This window comes from Plectrocnemia conspersa, unplaced genomic scaffold (assembly GCF_051122295.1).
Source record: "Plectrocnemia conspersa isolate PC_06_02 unplaced genomic scaffold, ASM5112229v1 ptg000002l, whole genome shotgun sequence".
Lineage (NCBI taxonomy): Eukaryota > Metazoa > Arthropoda > Insecta > Trichoptera > Polycentropodidae > Plectrocnemia > Plectrocnemia conspersa.
Genome location: NW_028277166.1, coordinates 22,803,382 through 22,824,413, shown reverse-complemented (window position 1 = coordinate 22,824,413; position 21,032 = coordinate 22,803,382). Strand labels below are relative to the sequence as shown.

Genomic DNA, 21,032 nt, shown 5'->3' with positions numbered 1-21,032 from the left:
CGTTTTTGTGCCCAGCAAAAAAATACTTGAATGTTTACTATAAGAAAAAAGTTTTCGTGGCTATAAAATCGTGGTTTCTCTTTGATTTAATTTACCTACATTTGAGATTTCTAGGAGTTAAAAGCTTACCAACCCCAGTATTTTAATTAACATGTGGAAGCAAGTGCTTTGAATAGCTCCTTTACCACATTTTTGACTCCTTTTTAGCATTTCAAAATATTTTTTCTATATTTTAATAAAGGAAAGACTCTTACATATTTTATGATTGCAGCATCTATTCGCACTAGTTATGAATTTTAGCATAAATCATAAATGGATTAAAATACGTTTTATTTTTATTATATTTAGAATACGTTTTATTTTTATTATAGTACTAGTATATCATCAGTTAAAATATTTTTTTTTTTTTTTATGTTTTATTACAAACTTTCTAAAACATCTCAAAGAAATAATTATTTTACTATTTAGGCCTTAGATATTTTTTTGTAAGTTTATTTGAAAAAGTGAGTATCAACAAGTCTTAGTTTTCTTAAGCTTAAAAGCACTGTGAAGATTTAAACAACTTATTGAAATTTATCGGTCATTTTAAAGATCATTTTGAATAAACAAAAATAAAAATTCAACCGTATCGAAAGTGAACTAAACAATTGCATAAATAATTGTTAATATTTCACGAAACACTTATTAACACATTAGTCCTGTAACGTTCGACCCTCTTAGGCACCTATAAATACAAAAAACTACTCTTTTTGTAGTAAAGTTGCGCGATAGACTATGCGTTCTACCACGCGCAAGTGACTATCGTTTTTTTAACTCATTGTTGACAATCGCCGGTGTTCCTATCTTTTTAGGCGTAAACACACTTTGTGGATGTTTCCAAGAAGCAATGTAATTGCCCCGCAAACATTCTCTTAAGCATTTCGCCAATTGCACGTAATTGGGAAGACTTGTCATTAAAAAAGTTTGTTTTCGTAAAAATAAACTTTACGAAATTATTGACTCTTGAGTTCACTTAGAAAATTATTTTGCCTCACCTTTATAATATATATAGTACATATTAAAATATATAGTGATTTCGATTCGCATTCGGTTTCATCATATCCATTCTCACAGTATCATCGAAAAACTTTTATCATTCGAACCTTCCCCTCCCCGCGGATTTATTACCTCACCTCCCTCTCCGTCCACCTCGAATCGGATCTGTGGCGATTAATCGCACTAAATCACGATCGTAAATTTATCTGGCGAGATTTGCCCGATGCGATTCCTCATCACCCGCCGCGGAACAAACGTGATAATTTATAAAATTCCCTTTGGAAAATGTGCCGCCTGTGTAACCCTTTGATATATAGCCCCGGTTCGGAATGAAACCCCACACCTTGCAGATTACTACTCCCGACTTCTGAATCGGAAGCCGATGCTTGTGTGTGTGTGTATGTGTTTTGACGTGTGAATATCTGAAACGTGTGCGGTTTAATGTGAGTAAGGATAAGGTGGAAAGATTTAAGTGGAGATGTACTATTTGAGTATGTGTGCGTGAAGGTTTAATCAAATATTTTAATGTATCAAGGCTTTGTTGGTTGGGTGTATGTGAAGATTGATGGTTACGGCTAAACATTGTAATGAAAGATTGGATAAATTTAGGGCAAATGGATAGCCTTTTATCATTTTTCTTTACCGGCAAATATTTTTGGTTAAATCTTTTTAAAAGGTGACCTATTAAAAAGTTTTTGTAAACAACATTTTCTTCTAAAAAAAAAATCATGAGCGTTAAATGGCTTGATTAAATTTTTGTTAAATATGAATGAAAAATAATATTGTACATATATAATCACTTCGTAAGAGTTTAATCTGGGATTTGCACTTTGCCTTAAACAGCAAAATATATATTAATTCGTTGGTTAACCTTTTTAATTATTAATTAATAATCTCACACAATGGCAAATCTTTGGTACCGTTAATTAACGCCCGGGCCGAAAACCTCCGTCGCCACCGTTGCATCAGTAATTATTCTGACTGGGAAAACGTTAAGCTTTGACCGTAGAGTCAAAAGGTGTGGTCAGCCAGGGACGAACCTGGCCAAAGTCATTAATGCTGAGCCCTGCCCTGGGCCCAGAACAAGCGTTTCATTAAAATACCCGCAGCCGGCCCAGAATTATTGTCTTGTTTGCAAATAGATGGCTCATGGCCAGCGCTCCCATTGTACTTTGAGACCGAGACTTCCACACAACCTTCAACAATGTAGCCTTAATTGTGTTCAAGGCAAAATCTCACGTGCTTGCCTGTAAAGTTTTAGAAAATTAACCACCTAAATGAGCTGCTGTGGGAGTATCTTAATGATGGATGATAAGATTTGTGCAAATGAATGATCGAGTCAAGTTGTAAATATTATAAGATAAATAAAAATAGCTTTTAGATAACGTATATATATTGTTATATTTTTGGTAATAATATATTCAAGAGTCCTTTGCTAAGTAGACTATACAAAAGCGTTTAATTGTGTAAAATGTACTTTAAAGTTTATACCACATCAGTACACCAGTGATACGAATTAAGTAAAAAATTGGAAAAAGAGTAAGACAAGGGTGCATTTATTACCTGACCTATTTAAAATTTCTACGAAAAATATGTATTGGAAAAGGCACTGAATGGATGAAATGGCAGCATATCAATTGGAAAAAAAAATCTGTCTAACCTTAGATACCAGATTATTATATGACACCGTATTTATAACGAGAACTTGATAAGTATTACCACCGATGAAGGGCTAAGCATGAATGGTAAAAATCTGAAGTATAGAAAAAAAATATAATTAAATTACGTAGCACCACTGTATTATTTAACAATATATTTTATGTAATAAAAAATGAAACAATTTATGGATGTTATTGTACCAATAATAAATTTAATCAAAAGACAGTTTTAAGTATTTCTAATCGAGATTAATTCACAATATGAAGATGTTATTCATAACACGTATGTCAGGTGGCTCAGTATAGGAAATATGATAAAACTTTTAATTTATATGTATTTATGATAAAAAAACGGAAAAAAATACTAGAACTGGTACATTTAGAATAGCTTTTTCAACTAGCGTTTTTTGTTAATTAGATTCACTCTCTTAGAAATAAAATCACTCTCATTAAAACTCAAATTATAAAAAAGCAACTTGCTGAATTTTTTTACCATTTTATATATTGTATATTATTTAAAAAAGAAAGGTACACAGTTTTGCTATTTAATACATTTTCACAGTGCACTGAATCTTTTGATCACAAAACAAATTTTCAAGTCGTTTTCCATGAATTAGGCTTTCCCAAGATCCCCTTGCCTGTTTTGAAGATGTTCCAAAAATTTGTATTGAATTATAGCAGCAAGCAAACATTTTTAAATGCACTTCAATTTATACGTCATACACACTTTATTAAGTGCCATTCCTCAATAAGAAAGTAACTATCTATATATAGACGACCAATAAATCCTCATCAATTAGCAAAATTGTCGACCAATTGAAACCAAGCAGCGAATGTTCCGTTTAAATGCTTTGCGCATTTTTGCAGCATGAATAACAAACGATTTAAAAGTGTAAGATTCACGAAAAGTATCAGATGTAAACGATTTTTATAAATATAAATTTATATTTCATAATACAACTTATAATAGCAATACCTTAATTTTTTTATTACATTGTAATAAAATCATGCTAATATACTCCTATATAATATAATAAAATTTTCTTATTATATTGAACACGATTTGTTATATTTTTTAACAAATAACATTTTTGTGGTACAAACGATGTTAATTAAAAAATGAGATTATAAATAAAATACAATATCAGTTTTAATAAATTGAAATTTATTAATACTATTATAATTTAGATAATTATATTAATAATTAAACACGATCCTTAGAAATTTAATAACAATGCTTATGATCATTAATTCTATTTTAAAAATTTTTATTGTTTTAATATTTTAATTATTTAATAAAAAAAATAGATATTTTATGAACGCTTAATATTACTTATATAATAATAATAAATTAAAACTATTTGCAGAAACGAGTAATTTTGTATTTTTCAAAACAATATATATTGTGTATTGTAGTACTAGCTCAATTTTAATGTTTGCATTTTATTAAAAAGATATCAAGGCTTAAAAACGTAAATTAAATAATCCCACTTTTAAATTAAAATACTATTGAGTTTGAGGCCGAAAAGGTGTGTTTTTGTAGCCAAATTGACTACTACTAAAATCTAAACTACTACATATATACATAAATGTAGATGCTACTTTTAGACTGTGAATTTAAAATGGCAGATCTTGAAAGTAAGAGAATTTTTGCTGGTATGTTGAGTTGTATTATTGTCGGCTGTGATATCTGTGTGTGATGCTTTGTGTACGATCCGCTGGTGTCTCTAGTGTAGACGTAGTCTCCTGGCTCGTCTCTGCTGCTGTGACTCGCAAATAAGGATGCTTGTGAGGCAATTGCAGCGCTTCTTGGACGAAATAAATTCACGCATTAAAAGTGAAATTGTATAGATGACTCCGGAAATTGATTATCAAATGGTGAAAAACATCAGTGTTGTCTAACGCGCGTCCTTTCCAAACAAAGATCTAGTATTTATGAGTAATTTACGTCTCAGAAAAGTTGTGTTATTATCTGTGCAACATATTCAATTAACAGTGCAGTTGTTTGGTCACGAGATCTCTCGTCTATTTTTTCATTAAATAATGTATGGGTTTACTTTCGAGCGGTGATAATTGATAATTTTGTTTTAATGAATTGATCATTAGAATGACATTTATTACATATTATACAGATGGTTGAAATTCCCACAATAATATTTTAATACATATGCTAAAAATAAATAAAGAAGTCATTTTTTTTCCTAAAGCAACACTGCAATATAAAAAATTCATGTTTGTTTTACTGATAAATAAGAAAATAAAGTATACGTAAATAGACTAATAAGTATGTTTGCTAAAAGAACGGTGTATAAATATGATCCAGATAGATAAATACCTTTGATGTTTTTGGTCCTTTTTGTAACGTTGACATATATGATCATTCAAAACCATCGATTATATATTGATGAAAGGGGCTTAAAATTTAAGTTTAAATTAAGTAAAAATAACAATACAAGAGGTCTGAATATAAGTGTTATTTTAATATAAACCAACTATCAAAATTAACGCTTTTTTAAAAGCAAAATATAAACATATGTTTTAAATATTGCCGGTAACAACGTTACTATTATCATATCAATATACGTAAATTGGGTAATTTTGTTTAGTTAAATCGCATCAACTAATTTTTGACTAACATTTCAGTGGATTTATTCTCACCGTGTAGTTTTCAATTGAATTGACCCAAAAGCCAAACGTTTCGCTCGCACCACATGCACATGTATTTTATATACACACACGCGTCGGACGATTTCAATAAAGCAAATATGCATATTCCGCGAAAGCTTAGACGTTAAATTTTGCAGATAGCATAACTTTGACTGGCATATAACCCTTTGACGGCAGCTGTTATATTGGTATTGGCGACGAGCGCCCATTCGTCGACGGTTATGGCCTTTTGCTTGGACTTGTTTTCGCTGATTAAACCTTATGTACATATATACATACATATATATAATGGCTTGTGTATATAGTATAGTATCTTGTGCTGTTTAATTCATTCGCTAGATGAAACCTCAGGACCGAATCAAAGGGATCGATTTAATCGGTTCAAAAGGATATGACGTAAATATAATACATATAAGAGGACGCGCGTTACCCGCATTAAACGTTACGGGGTTTAATGTAATAATAGTAATAACGGTTCAGGTGCTTGGGTGAATCGGTTCTAGGAAAGGAATCCTCTGAACTGATTTATTAATAATTCATTTTATTATATGGAGGGTGAATTTAGATTAACCCTAACACAAATAGCCTCTAATACCTCTTTGTTCATAACTAAAAAATTACATATAAAACCAGGCACATACATAATATTTGACCATATAAAATATGGTTTCACAAATTGTGATTATTTAAAATATAGGTCGTTTTTATTTAATTTAAAGCATAATTTAAATGATAATAGTATGCTAATGGTTATTATTATTTATTTGCTTATTGTTATTATACAATGAATAAATTTAAAATTTAATTTGCCATAGAAAATACAGTCTTCATTGAATCATATTGTGGTTTTCGCTGGCGTATAATACAAATACGTATTTAATTTATTTTTTATTCTTTGAAGCAGGGGTCAGCAACCTACGGCCAAATTCCGCCCGCGAGCTACGATTAGATTATATTTTTAAGCTCGTTAAAATTTCAAAGGGCTGCTATTTATCACAGTTTTTTTTTAAGATATATAAATGCATTAAAATAAATACTTTGCTTAATAAAACAAATTGTTTGTGCATTTATGTAAAATAAATCTTCGGAAAAAGATTCGTTCTAGAGATTTATTCATAGAGTGTTTACTGTTTAGTATAACAGTTATGCACAAACAATTCATTTTATATAACAATTATTATATTTATATATTGCTCATTTAAAGGGACATCTGCCAAGCTAAGAAGTTGCGAGATATGAACGTATGAGGTGTTTCTATTACTTTGCATTTAACTGTGTAGTTTTAGAGCTATAACTTTACAGTGTCTTCAGTGACCTGTATAAAACTGTACATAAAATTACCTGGCTAACAGCTTTACATGGTATAAAAAACTCGCAGAATTGCAACGAATGAGAAAGTTGAAATGCTTAAAACAGAAAATATTTTTTTTCGCAAAAAATAAAAATAAATCGTTTTACAGCACGTAAAATGATTCAATAATTTTAGAAATTCATAAATAAAATTTATTTTTAATATTTAATTGTATTATTAAAAAAATTATATTTATTTCAATAAATCAGACTTTTGACAAATTCAGTCGCAGGTTGAGCACATTGTGAGTAACATCAATAGCCAATAAAATAGAACAGCATTTTTTTGAGTATTTGTTTGCCTTGCCCAGTTTTTTCCAAACTTTTTCAACTTTAGTTTGCATACAAGAACTACAGAAGAAAATATTTGTATTAACTAAAATTGTTAAAAAATAGTTTTTCTGACGTAAAATCTACTAAAATGTGTCACATTTATTACTATTAAAAATATTTGTGGAACAGGTTTAAGATTTTAGTAATAAATATGAGGTTTGCTAAAATATAGGGGTTTAAAGCCTCTGATTATTTATTGTATTATTCACCACAAGTGCTTTGTAGGAAACATCTCAATCTGTTATATGGTATTGAACCAGTTATCAGTTCCGTTACTCTTTATTGATAAAAAATGCAACAGAATATCCTGACTTGCTATTTTATACAACAATTTAATAGCTTAGTCGCTATAAACTTTCATTAGAACTTTTTTAACTCAGAGGAGCAAATGAATTTTATCTTAACCAAGAAACCTTCCTTCAGCTAATATTATCGAATACTAAATATGTTTGAAAATATTATTTTGCTGCATATATATATTTTTTAATAAATTAAACTTCAAACTATAAATAAAAACAGTGTTTATATATGAAACTTACACTGCATTTCAAAATTTAGAAGAAATGTTATTTTTCATAAGCTTGTTTTAATTTTTGCTTTATGACTCACTGAGCCTGAAATATTTACAATCTGGCCCTTTACTGGAAAAGTTTGCTAACCTTTTCTTGAAATTATTAAAAATTAATAATAATATTTAAGCTTTATATTAAAAATAAATTAGTTGTAGCAAATATAAAACAAATCGTTTATTAATATTTATAGATATTTTATAAATAAGGGGAATAATTTTTCATTTATCTATTTGATACTTCTTGAATTATTGCATTGTTCAACAGTTTATAAATATGTATTTGATTATTAATCACATGTAAAAAAATTATCTTAGAGGGTACTTTACAACGCAAACAAAGTCAAAATGTCAAAATATATATCATAATTATAAATTAAATTCCAATTTGACTCCTTCATAAAATAACAACCACATTACTTCTGCGACAAACTCGCAAAAGGTCGAATACAGTATCTTCTAAACTATTAATAATATCGTATTAAATTCACGTCTCTTTACACGTACATTTATACCCTCGAGGACTACGCCTTGTGTTAAAGGACCTTATTGCCTTACGAGCGCAAATTAAATATTAATCATTATTAAAATTCAGAATTCAAAAATGGCACGCTTTATATATTATTCTCATAAAGACATTTAATTAATTTGTTGTAAAAGACATCAGAAGTGTTTTGAGCGAAATTTTGCAATAAAACCCTTTTGGGCGCCGATCTAAAATTTCTGATTTATGTATGATAATCCCTTCATAAGCGCTAACAAAATATTCAAATTGTACATATTTGACAAACGTTTATTATTCATAAGCCGGAATTAATTTTACGTTGTTCGCCTCGACACTTTTGGCAATTTTAGATGATAAATTCTTGTATTATCTTCATAAGAAAATTTTGCTTAAAACTGATTTGTATGTTAAATAGATTATGCAATTCAAAATAATCACTTGTCGCATTATATTGTTTTAATGTCTCTTATTGACAATCTTGCCACTAAAGGGCGGAAGGTATAATCGCTGAAGGGTGTAAAATAGAGCAAGTTTTCTGAGCCTCTGGCTGACAGTCCTATCTCGAGTAATAACTCTAAAGCTAATCGTTGTCTGTTCTAGTCAAGCGAATAAGCATTTCCTTTTAAAGTTGATATTTCATGCTTGCAAATGGGGCGAAGGGATGAGAACATTAGCAAAGTGGGTTGCCTTCAAGCGAAATTTGAACTTGGATGTATATGTACGGATAATTTAATTTTCCCAATTCCAATCTTCAAAAAAGTATTTAAATATTCTTCTTTGTATAAAAGTAAAATAAATTGTGAATAAAAAAAAGTGTTTATTAAAAATATATTATTTAATAATATCTAGACGTGACGAACTACGCAAGATAATCCTAAATTTATTTCAAAAATTTTTAAATTAGCAAAAGGTCCCATATTTTTCTTGGATTCCATATATAGACATCGTTTATTTTAATAAAAAAATATTTATTAAAATATAAGTTAAAGTTGTATAGTCTTACATTTTATTTTATTGTAATTAAAAATTCCGAAATATATTTTTAAAAACTCCCGGGAATCGAGATATAATTTTTTAAAGTCCTGGAAATTCCCATTACTAAAGATTGATTATTTTTTATTTAAATCATAAAAAAATTATTGATAAAAAAAATCTGCAGACTAGAAAAATACATTTTTTCTTTTCGATTTACTTTTAAAAAAGGCCCTAAATATAAGGTTTTGATATATTAAAATGTATGCAAAAAGCTTTAGTTTTTTAATTTTTTTCTTTAAAACTATGCTAAATTATTATAAAAAAAAAATATCAAAAAGGGTGTAAATTTAAGGAAAGGCTTGATGGTGTAAATTTTATATATCCTTTCTTAAATTTTCAATAATTAACTTATATTTACTTTAACATCGGACAGCGAAATCTGCATTAAATTTAATTGACTGCTTTTTGAGATTGACATTTAATTATTATTAGATAAAAAAATCAAAAAGAAAATATTTTAATGATAAAAATTAAACTCAACGTATTGTAAATGATAGTTGTAAAAATCGTAAATAAACAGTGACCTTTAAAACTGTAGCCCGAATCTGTGTTCACAATTATACATCAAAGACTGTAAAGAGCAGAACGAATTTAGCTGAAGGCAGACAACAAACTTATACTTTCAAAAAACAAAATTATTTTTCTAGAAAATCTTTTTTTTTAATTGTTTTAGGAATCCCACTTTTGCATCGCACCCACGTGCATCGTATTTTTATTACTCGCCGAAAGGTATCGTGGGAGTCAAAATATTCCCTTTTTTGCAATTTATCTCGATTTAAATGATACTCGTACTTTATAAATAACATAATAATACGAAATAATATGTTTCTTTGAAGTAGTTTTTGTCTATCGCTAAACATAAACGTAAAAGAATTGTCTCTTTATCATTGCAGACATGACGAGTTATCTTGGCGTTTTTGGCTTTACAGATTTTAATAAAAACATTAAACGTATATTTAGTGTTACAGATAAAAATTATTTATTTAAAATTTCCGTGACTAGAGAGCGAAGAATCAAAAAATTCTTGGGTTGCTTCGACACTGAATTTCTAAGAGGCACATCTCTTGAAGCTTACCAAGTCGAGCTAAGGCTGAGATTAGGGCTTTGGATGAGTATGAATCTATGATTAACGATTAGTCCTAATATAAACTTACATTAATTAATATGAAGAATATAATAATAAGCATCTTGCTTTGCTGGTGAATGGCCCAGATTTTTTAAATTAAAATGGCGAGTTAAAATTTTTTTTTTTGCTTCGTCACTAAAACAAATAAGAAATTCTGCTGTGTCGCCAAATAACGCGTGTCATTTTCCTTAAGCTGAATATTATCTTTTCTATATCTCTATGTAAACATTAAGAAATAATAGTAGTTTTTTTCATAAAAATGACACAAACAAAGCCTTACTGCATATACGTAAAACATGTGACCTCCGACGTCTTAGTTCTAAACGGTTCTGACTAGGGATTCCAATCCCGGGCCAAAATTTTAATCCCGGGATTTCGGTATTGCAATTAGTCGATCCCGGGATCCCGGGACCAGTCCCGGGATAATTTTCATGTTATTTTATCGATAAAAATAATTTAAAATGAATAATACAATATTTTTTTACATCCGTTTTTTATAACGTACAATGTATAAAGTACGTATAATTTTAGTCTTGGACTTAAAATAGAAAATAATATAATAAAAATAAAAAAGGGAAGGTCTTATTTATTTATTTGAGAAGATAAAAAATGAACTTTTGACAATGTATGTACATATGTACATTCATAGACACAATTAATGGAAAACATTATTTTGGAAAAAACTCACGAAGTAACATCAAAGCATCAAGCGTTTCATCATTTAGCCTTGATCTGATTTTGGTTCCTAAGCAGCCTGCAGCTGAAAAAGCACGTTCAGACTCACAGCCTCAAAGATTCACAGATGACACGTGCAACTCGCGCAAGTTTGTATACGAAATATAACGATTTTGTCAATAATAATTCGATTGTGCTTGATAAATCAATCAATCCAAAAAATTCGGGATTATGTTTTATAATCCCGGGACTCATCGGGTATTGAAAATCGTTCGGGATCCCGGGATTGGAATCCCTAGTTCTGACTAATCAGAAAAAAATAATATTTTAATATGCCATGGAAACGTACGATTGTAAAAAAATAGTAGCTATATAAAAACATAAGCAAAAACCCAAAGATCACTATCTAATGCATTTAAAATTATTACTTCTGAGTTGCAATCATAAAAAAAAAATTGTACGTGAAATGTTATATATGTACATAATAATTTAAAAATGAAAAATATGTAGTTGTACATAATTTATTTAATTTAATTAAATTACCGTATATTGTAAAATGTGTTTCACCCTAGTTTTAACATTAAAATATTTTTAATGCCAATACAAGGACCAAGTAGCGAAAACTTTATGAAAGTAATTTAATCTTAAGAATATTTACTAAAATAATATATATTAGTTTCTAGTAAAAAAGGCACTTGCCCTGAAATAAAAATTATTTTAAAAGCACATAATAGGTAAAATATTGTAGTGTACAGAAAAAATTTAACATCATTTGCTTGTGGTTCTTTTGATGTTTATAAGATAAATATTTTTTTTGCTGTCCAGCGTTCTTTATTAAAAACAAATAGTTAAATACCATTTTAACGAATTCTCCCGATACTCTTATTAACTGAAAGACCTGGGTTCAAATTTTATACGGATCTTAGTTTTTTTTCAATTTCTATAGTATCTGTAAAGTCGAAATTAGTGATTATTGTATAATTATATATCTGATTAGTTATGACAGATTGATTTTCATAATCTTACATATAAATATCATGACGATCAATTTAAATCGAGTTGGGTTTTATGTATTAGGTAATAAAAAAATTCCAATGATAAGCTACTTCAACATAGAGAATATCTTATATGTAATGAAAAACAATTCGCTAAAACCCACGCAAATCAGCTAAATATTACATTTTGTATCAATATTTGTAGTACCAATATATTGTCAACAATCAAAGAAATGAGATTTTCAATTTTATGTCTAAATAATATGTCTACAATATAACATATTGAAAAAAATAATATTTATAATGTTGATTTAATTTATATATATATATAAAAAATAATTTCGAGCAAGTTAACATTCAGGAACATTTAATGACCAAAAGTTGATCATATTGAAATATCAGTGAAATAAAAAAAACTGTTGAAAAATATGTTGTATAACATATGCTTTAATTATGTTGATTCTACCACAAAAATAATACGTAGTTTGTTAGCAAATATATTGAGTATTATTGAAACGTAGAAGTGCAAAAATGATCGTTTTCGTTGTAAAATTAAGAATATAGTAATTATTTAAATGAAAATTAAAGCATAAAAATATAATTAAAAAATCAGAACAAATTGAAAATAAAATTTAAAACGCAAATAGTTGAACACTCGTTAGCTACGGTACCTCACGGTAGTGATGGACCGACAGCTAGTTTTATTTACATATAATATCAGTATGGTAAGCAGCTTTATTAAATACGTGCTCTATTGTCAATTATGTTAGGTTTTCGTTAATGTTTTATTAAGATCCTTACTAAATCTCTAATAAAAACATGAATTTATTATCAGTTAATTTTAGCGACCATCCGTAATTCTTACGGAACAATTGACTGAAAAATTCTTATGAAGTGAAATATTTAAAATAATGAATTTTAATTATTGTAAAAATACAGCGTTTTTCAAAAATAATTATAAATAATAATAATTACAGTTCTAGTTAAAATCACTAAGAAGTAGTCAAAAAGTCAAAAAAAAAAAAGAGTCGGTAATATCCTTCCACTTTTCCATTTGTATATACACTGCCTATATTTTACTTTAACTTTCGTTTATAACTACAACTTTTACTTTCACAAGTCGTATTCAGGTGAACTTACGCCCAGCTTAGCACAGACGACATGACATTTATTTTAAATCAATGAGCTTAACTATACCTTAAAAATAAAAATGTATCTGGCCACAATAGATTTCTAATATCTTATTTAATATTAACTAATTGTGGTTAAGGTAACTAAAATTACTACAACTATTTTATTAAGATTCATATGTATAAGAATTTGACTTATTGCCAAGATAACATTTTTTTCTACTTTTGCTTAATAAATTAAAGATAAATATTTTTGATTGACTTCTATTGGTATAAAAATATAAGTTTAAATTATTTTGGGAATATTACTTTATTATGCCACATTTCTTCATAAAATCAAATGATGATAAAAAAATTAAAACGTCACTATTTTTCGACAAAAGTATTAAGTATTAATAATTGTTCTTAAGCAAAGAAAATAATAAAATATAAAAAGTACACAAAAAATAAATTTCAAAGAATTTTTTTTTTTTTTTAATTTACTTTCTATTGTGTTTTACAAACATTAGTGGCTATTTTACTATATTTTACTTTAAAATTTGCTTAATATTACTATCAGTTATGTCACACATCGTTGCTTCTGTCTCTTATTTTATCCCTACAATATATATAATTTAATTCAATTAGGTATAACTTATTGTTCAATGCCATATTTAATTAAGCGTTCAAACGTAACAGGTTAACTTAAATACTTGAACGAACTTTCCTATGTTTTGCGGAATCTATTTATATATTTTACATGACGCAATTTGTTTCTTTACTTAAATTCAATTTACTGTATGAATATTCACATAGAAGACCAGCGATAATTTAATAACATCAACGTTTTTATCGCCGAGGACCGATTCTGCGAAAATTAATATATGCAAATCCCTCAAGTTAAATTAATTATTTTATTAAACCGCCAGCAGCGTGAGAAACTTTGTTTTATGTACACACCCGGGCGGTACTTGCGGAATTATAGAGGCGGTAAAGCAAAAAGCGATTTGGGACTTCCCGGGGTCGGGCGCGGGAATTGAGGGAACCCTCGGTCTACGCTGGTGCCTTTGATTCATTTCGGATAATAAGAGACGTTCTTAGGAGTTTTCCCCGATATTTTTTCTCCTTTTATTCGAAGAAAAAATGTCGGATTAATGGGAGCGAGACGTTCGAGACAATGGATGCTGCGGGATAATCTCTGAAATCGTTTCGACTTGACAAAGAATTAACTGTGGCTTTAGTTGCGTCGGTTACCAACACTAAACAGACGTATAATTGCCTGGTTTAGGATAGACATCTCGTAAATATAAAATAAATATACATCAACTAGATACAAGGGTTATTTCGCTTGAATAGTAATCTTGACAGATTACAATGATATACATACATATACATAAACGTTGTTTTTTTTAAATTAAAAATTATTTACATTACAGTAACGTATTTTAACAGATAAATCTTATCGTTTAATAAAATGTAATCAAAAATCAAAATTTATTAGTACTAATAATATTTATAATTGATTACTAAAATGTCTTAATTCTTCATTTTTCACTATAATTAAGAATAAAAATAAATTTTAAAACAGACTTACTGATAAAGATATATATAATTGTTTTCGAATGTGATTGATAATTATTATTATTATTTGCATGAAAATTTAATTTATTAAAAATAAATCATATATACGGTTTTATTGATGTATAGCTTAATCGGAATATTATTTAAAATTTTAATTAAAAATGTTATAGGACTTTCCGAAAAGTGCTGTAATGAATTACTGCCAAATATGTAATACACTAAAATAATTTCAATTAAAAATGTAAAACATATACGTATACATAAAGTTCACTTTGACTGCGCACACAAAATTTCATATTCGTTTTAAATTGAATTTAAAGCTTAATTCTGTGTATTCGCGCAGATAACTTGGCAACTGTTTCGTATTTAGTTTTGTGTGTTTTATTCCCCAAATTTTTATTTTTAAACAACGCACTTGTTAATCAGCAAATTGTTTTAACAGATTTGGTTACTTTTTCAAAAGCGAAATTTTGAAAATACTATTTGTCTTTATAAAATGAAATAAATTACAGTTATTAAAAATACACAATTTTATATTACGTTTTAAAATAACGTAATGATTATAAAAATAATTGGTTTAAAATTTGATTTTGAATTTAAATTTATCACATAGCATACAATAAAAAGCATAAATTAAAAAAATTTAAAGCAAAAATATAAAAATTCATTTTATTTTGCTTTAAAGATAGCGGTTTATTTTTATAAAAAAATTAAAAAAAAATATTAAAAATAAAATAATTATTAAAAACCAATTTTATCAGGTTAGTTTTTCGCTTCTTTTAGTAGTTCAAACGGCGAAAAAATTAGTCAGTCATCCAATTCTAAAAAATAACTACTTATATATTAAGTTAAAACTAATAGTGTAACAATTATACATATTTTAAACAACTTTTACAAATCAAACTTTTAATTATTATTTTGTAATAACTTTAAATGTTTTAGTCCAAATTTTTTAATGTTTTTAAGTCATTTATTAAAATTATTAACTAAAAAAATATTTAATATCAGAAAAAATTAAATATTAGTAAAAAATAAATGTTAAAATTTTTAAAGCAGTGAATGTCTTATTGAAAATTAACTGAATCTTTTTTACTTAAAATAGTTTTTCTTTTAATAACTAACATACATGCTAATTTATGTCTTACGTTAAACTATATTAGGTTTTTGTTAAAAATAGTATAATATATAAAACTAAACTTTGGAATACTTATACATAAATAAAATATCTTTTTAATGTCACAGTTAGTTACCCATTTTTGATTTACATAAAAAAATGTGAAGATATAAATGACATAACCCATCAAAGTCATTAATGTATTAGTGTTTATATACTTAATAATTTATTTTGCATATAATATTATTCATGTATAAACAGTTTATTATAAATATTTAGTCGTTGCAAATGTATCCTAAGCCCACAGTTTTATTATTTTTTTTAATTTTAAAATGTGCGTCTATATAATAGTTTTCTTGCGTTTATTTCCCAAGTTCTAATTTATCGTTCTGAATAAATTATCTGCGTCCCCGCCAAACAATTACATCTAATCTGTCTGTGCTCACTGTGTCCAAAGAATTTGCGGAGATTTTATGGTGCAGAAACTAGCGGACCATTAATTTGTAAGCCCACCCCGTGAGACGAACGGCCGTGGTCAAATGAGATACGGCAATAAAGAGACCTTAAGGTATAATTCGTGTCTTCTTGATCCGGCACAAAGCCGCTTGATTAATGCTTTTTACCTATGCAAAGAAAATTATTCCCGTTCCGGATGCCTATTCGTCCCCAGCTTGCTTGCTTAATTATTTTTAATCAACTTAATCGGGTGGAAACGCGTTTCATTAAAAAAGGTTATGTCTTAGAACTTGAACTCTAAAATCTACTTAAATAACTAAAAAGCAGGATAGACAGATGATAACTGAGATTATGAACTAAATTTGTTGTATATATTGCTTCAATTAATAAATAGTTTTTTTGACAAGATTATATTTCTGAATTCACTTCGTGATTTTTTAATCGGCTTACACATTTACTGTTAATACATTTTATAAATAAAATGCCTTTTTATTATAATTTAAAAAATAATGTTACTAAACAGATCCTTAACTAAGGTATAGGTCTAATGAATAATGTCAAAAACGGTTGAATCTGTAAACACCAAAAGGAGCTAACTATTTTTTTAAAATAACACGTACTACGGTGCCCCGTTATTTTTGGAAAAGCATTGTATTCAAGAAAAATGTACAAAAAAAACAATACATATTGTATTGTGACATTTACTTTACTCTTTGTACGCTTATATACGTATTGTAATATGAGGCCTTATAAAAATATAGCTTTTTATTTTAAAGGTTAAAAATAAATTATTTTAAATTAAAATAAATTGCATTATTTTTTATATATTTACATGACAGCAATATTAAATTTATATAAATTGTTTCTATAAAAAAATATTGAAAAATATATTCGGAAGATATGATAATTTTTTTGCATAGCAAATAACTTAAAGATTATCAGTGTGGTTAATTTTTAATTTGAATGTGTTGCAACTCGTTCGAAGGGTTCACGCCGTTCACAATTTAGAACTCGTATAGTGCTATAAAAGGTCGCAAACAAAAAGGAAATAACGCGCTAAGCGAGTCAAGAGTACCCCGGGGAGTGGGCGCTTTGCCAGCCCACTGCCCCTCATTCTGACCTGGTAAATTTGCCCTATTCCCCTTGGCGAAAAATTTGTATTTTTATACACATTTTTTCATATTGAATTATTAGCAAATTTGCGCATTTTTATTTTTTCAAAGAATGTCCAAATCAATTTTCAATTTGTATAGAAAATTATCAATATTTTCTTTCATCGTCGTAACACCCTTTGTTATGAAGTTGATTTAAAGGAAAAGTAAAAAATACGACGACTCCAATACCTCGCTTGTACTCGCTAAACGAAAAGAGAAGGAAATACGGATGTAACATAATATTAAATAAGTTACTTCTTACTGAACGCACGAGAGTTCTGAATGAGTACTGTTGACTTCTGAAACATAAAAAAGTTTTTTTATTACAAAACGATAATTAATTTAAAAATATTATTTAATAAACTTATGACGATTTTTAGTTTATTTAAAATAAAAAAACTTTTACAATTCAATGCGAAAAAAAAGTGGGAATTTAAACATATATAGCTAAAGATCCGAAACCATTGAAAAGTGTTTCTTAGCCTCTAAAGCAGTGGTTCTTAACCGGTGCACCGCGGTGCACCAGTGCACCGCGAGCTTATTGCAAGTGCACCGCGAGAAAATTAAAATCTTAATGTTTCAATCAATTTATATTTTATTATAGTCGTGATACCCCACAATTAGGGATTCCAATCCCGGGCCAAAATTTTGATCCCGGGATTTCGGTATTGCAATTAGTCGATCCCGGGATCCCGGGACCAGTCCCGGGATAATTTTCACGTTATTTTATCGATAAAAATAATTTAAAATGAATAATACAATATATTTTTACATCTGTTTTTTATAACGTACAATGTATAAGGGTACGTATAATTTTAGTCTTGGACTTAAAATAAAAAAAAATTATAATAAAAAAAAAAAGGGAAGGTCTTATATATTTATTTGAGAAGAAAAAAATGAACTTTTGACAATGTATGTACATACCTATGTACATTCATAGACAATTAATTGAAAACATTATTTTGAATAAAACTCACGAAGTAACATCAAAGCATCAAGTGTTTTATCATTTAGACTTGATCTGATTTTGGTTCCTAAGCAGCCTGCTGCTGAAAAAGCACGTTTAGACTCACAGCCTCAAAGATTCACAGATGACACATGCAACTCGCGCAAGTTTGTACACGAAATATAACGATGTTGTCAATGATAATTCGATTGTGCTTGATAAATCAACCAATCCGAAAAATTCGGGATTATGTTTTATAATCCCGGGACTCATCGGGTATTGAAAATCGTTCGGGAACCCGGGATCCCGAATCCCGGGATCCCGGGTTAAGTTAAGTTAAGTCAAGTTAAATCGCCAATTCACTACGAAGCACGCCGATCTTGCATCAAAAAGTAAAGATTACTTCAAAAGATTGTTAAGCATGCAAAATAAAAAAGCGAAATATTTTGAAAAAACTTAAAATTTCTGATAAGGCACAACTGGCGTCATACAAGAATGCTGAATTGATTGCTGTACAATTAAAACCACATACTTTAGCAGAGTCTCTAATTTTACTTGCATATTGTGAAATAGGAAAAATTATGTTTGGTGATAAAGCAAAAAGGAAATTACGAAAATTCCTCTTTCAAACGATACAATAAAAAAAATAATTAAATATGTCGGATGATACTGAGAAAACAGTTAACGATAAACTTTCCAAGCGATATTTTGTTTTACAAGTCGACGAATCTACTGACATTAGCGGTAAGGCACAAATACTAGGATTCGTTCGTTTCATAAATGAAAACAAAATAGTGAATTAATATCTATGCTGCAAAGAACTTACCGAGCATACGACAGGACAAGATGTTTTTGATCTTATTTATTCATATTTAGAACAATTTAAAATATCATGGGAGCTATGTGTAGGAATTGTATGGATGGTGCTCCTTCAATGGTAGACTCATTTAAAGGATTTGTAACCCTTGCAAAGACAAGAAAACCTAATATTATATCTACGCACTGTTTTTTACATAGAGAATCTTTAGTTTCGAAAATATTACCAGCAACACTAAAACCTGTACTAAATCATGTTGTAAATATAGTGAATTTCATAAAATCAAGACCTTTAAAAACACGCATGTTTAAAAAACTTTGCATTTCTATGGAAGCTATGTACGACTGTTTGCTTTTTCACACTGAAGTCAGGTGGTTATCTAAGGGTAAAGTTTTATGCCGATTCATAGAACTTAAGAATGAATTGTTAATCTTTTTTTGAAATGAAGGTATGGATGATTTTGTAAAATGTCTTCAGAAGAATGATTGGTATGCTTAAGTGGCATATTTAGCAGATATTTTTAATTACTTAAATAACGTTAACACAAGCATTCAAGGAAAAAACGAAAAATTCATGACATCCATTGACAAATTGACAGGATTTCGGAAAAAAATAACTCTTTCGAAAAATCAAATAATAGAAAAAAAGTAGATATGTTCACTTAACGAAAACATTCCCAAGGAAGTTATTTCCGCAATAATAGAACATTTAACTTTATTGGAAGATAAAATTGCACATTATTTTCCATTCTTAAATATAAAAAAGTATGACCGGATACGAAATCATTAAATTAGTCTCATTGTCGACTGATCGTACTCTAAAAATTAAATTTTCCGAAATAACTATGAAGAATTTTTGGATTACTGTCCAAGAGGAATATTCACTTCTTTACATCAAGGCACTGAACATTTTGTTACAGTTTTCAACATCATATTTGTGTGAGCTTGGTTTCTCAACAACAACTAATATGAAAACTAAAAAACGAGAAAGACAGAAAAAAATTTAAACGAAGAATTCAGGGTAACTACATAAAATATTCGACGTAATATTTCTGATATCTGCAAAAGCCAACAAGCTCAGGTATCACATTAATTCATTTTTGATTGATTATATAAATTCCATTATGTTAAGCAGGAACGTCATTTTGGGTAAACAAAAGGGGGAAAATGCACCACTTAGATTTGCCACCCAAAGAGCACCTTTAAATAATAATACAAATATTTTTAATAAAACACGTAATTAAAAATTGGTTCTAGGGCAAAATTAACCACCTAAATTTATTTTCAATACTAAGCTTTTTTATATAATTTAATTTAAAAAAAGATGTAAAAAGTTTGTATGTAATTTTGTATGTAACTATTATTTTTTTTAAATATGTAATAAAAATTATGTCCACATATTTTTTTCGACCTCTTAATTCTGGTGCACCGCCACTTTTTCCCATGATCAAAAGTGCACCGTGACTTTGAAAAGGTTAAGAACCGCTGCTCTAAAGCAATACGTGCTTTGGTATCAAGTGTTATATTTAAATTAAAGTTGTTTCTATCGTAGTTTTCGATACGTGAGATTAATGGATTGGTGTGTTTTCATAGTATTTAGGTTTAAAAATGACAATGTTAATATTTAAAGTTTATTTTCTGAAACACATTATTTTTTTTAGGTAATAAAAATGAAATCATAATAACGCTAAAAACGAATAACGCAGTTATTAGATTTAATTCAATAAATAAGAGAATTATTCACTTAAAAGTAAATACTCATCCTTGCAAAATCAATTTTCTTCAAGCGTATGTACTTACGGCAGAATCCGAAGACTCGGTTTTATAAATCTCTTGAACGTACATTCGCTTTAATTTCTACAAGGAAAATAACAATATTTCAGTGAACTTTAATGCAAAGATAGAAAGC

The 21,032-nt window shown here is 28.2% G+C and overlaps 1 protein-coding gene across 2 annotated transcripts in view; it reads right to left on the bottom strand.

Annotated features, from left to right (window-relative positions):
* Positions 1-21,032, bottom strand: part of LOC148238093 (connectin-like) — a 115,843-nt gene that overhangs the window by 35,041 nt on the left and 59,770 nt on the right. The window contains exon 1 of one of the 2 annotated variants that reach the window (XM_088205096.1): positions 17,624-17,710. The exons of the other annotated variant lie outside the window; for it this stretch is intronic. The gene's annotated coding sequence lies outside the window, so the exon portion shown is untranslated. Of the gene's footprint in view, positions 1-17,623; positions 17,711-21,032 lie in introns of those variants that run through there. 2 annotated transcript variants of the gene reach the window in all.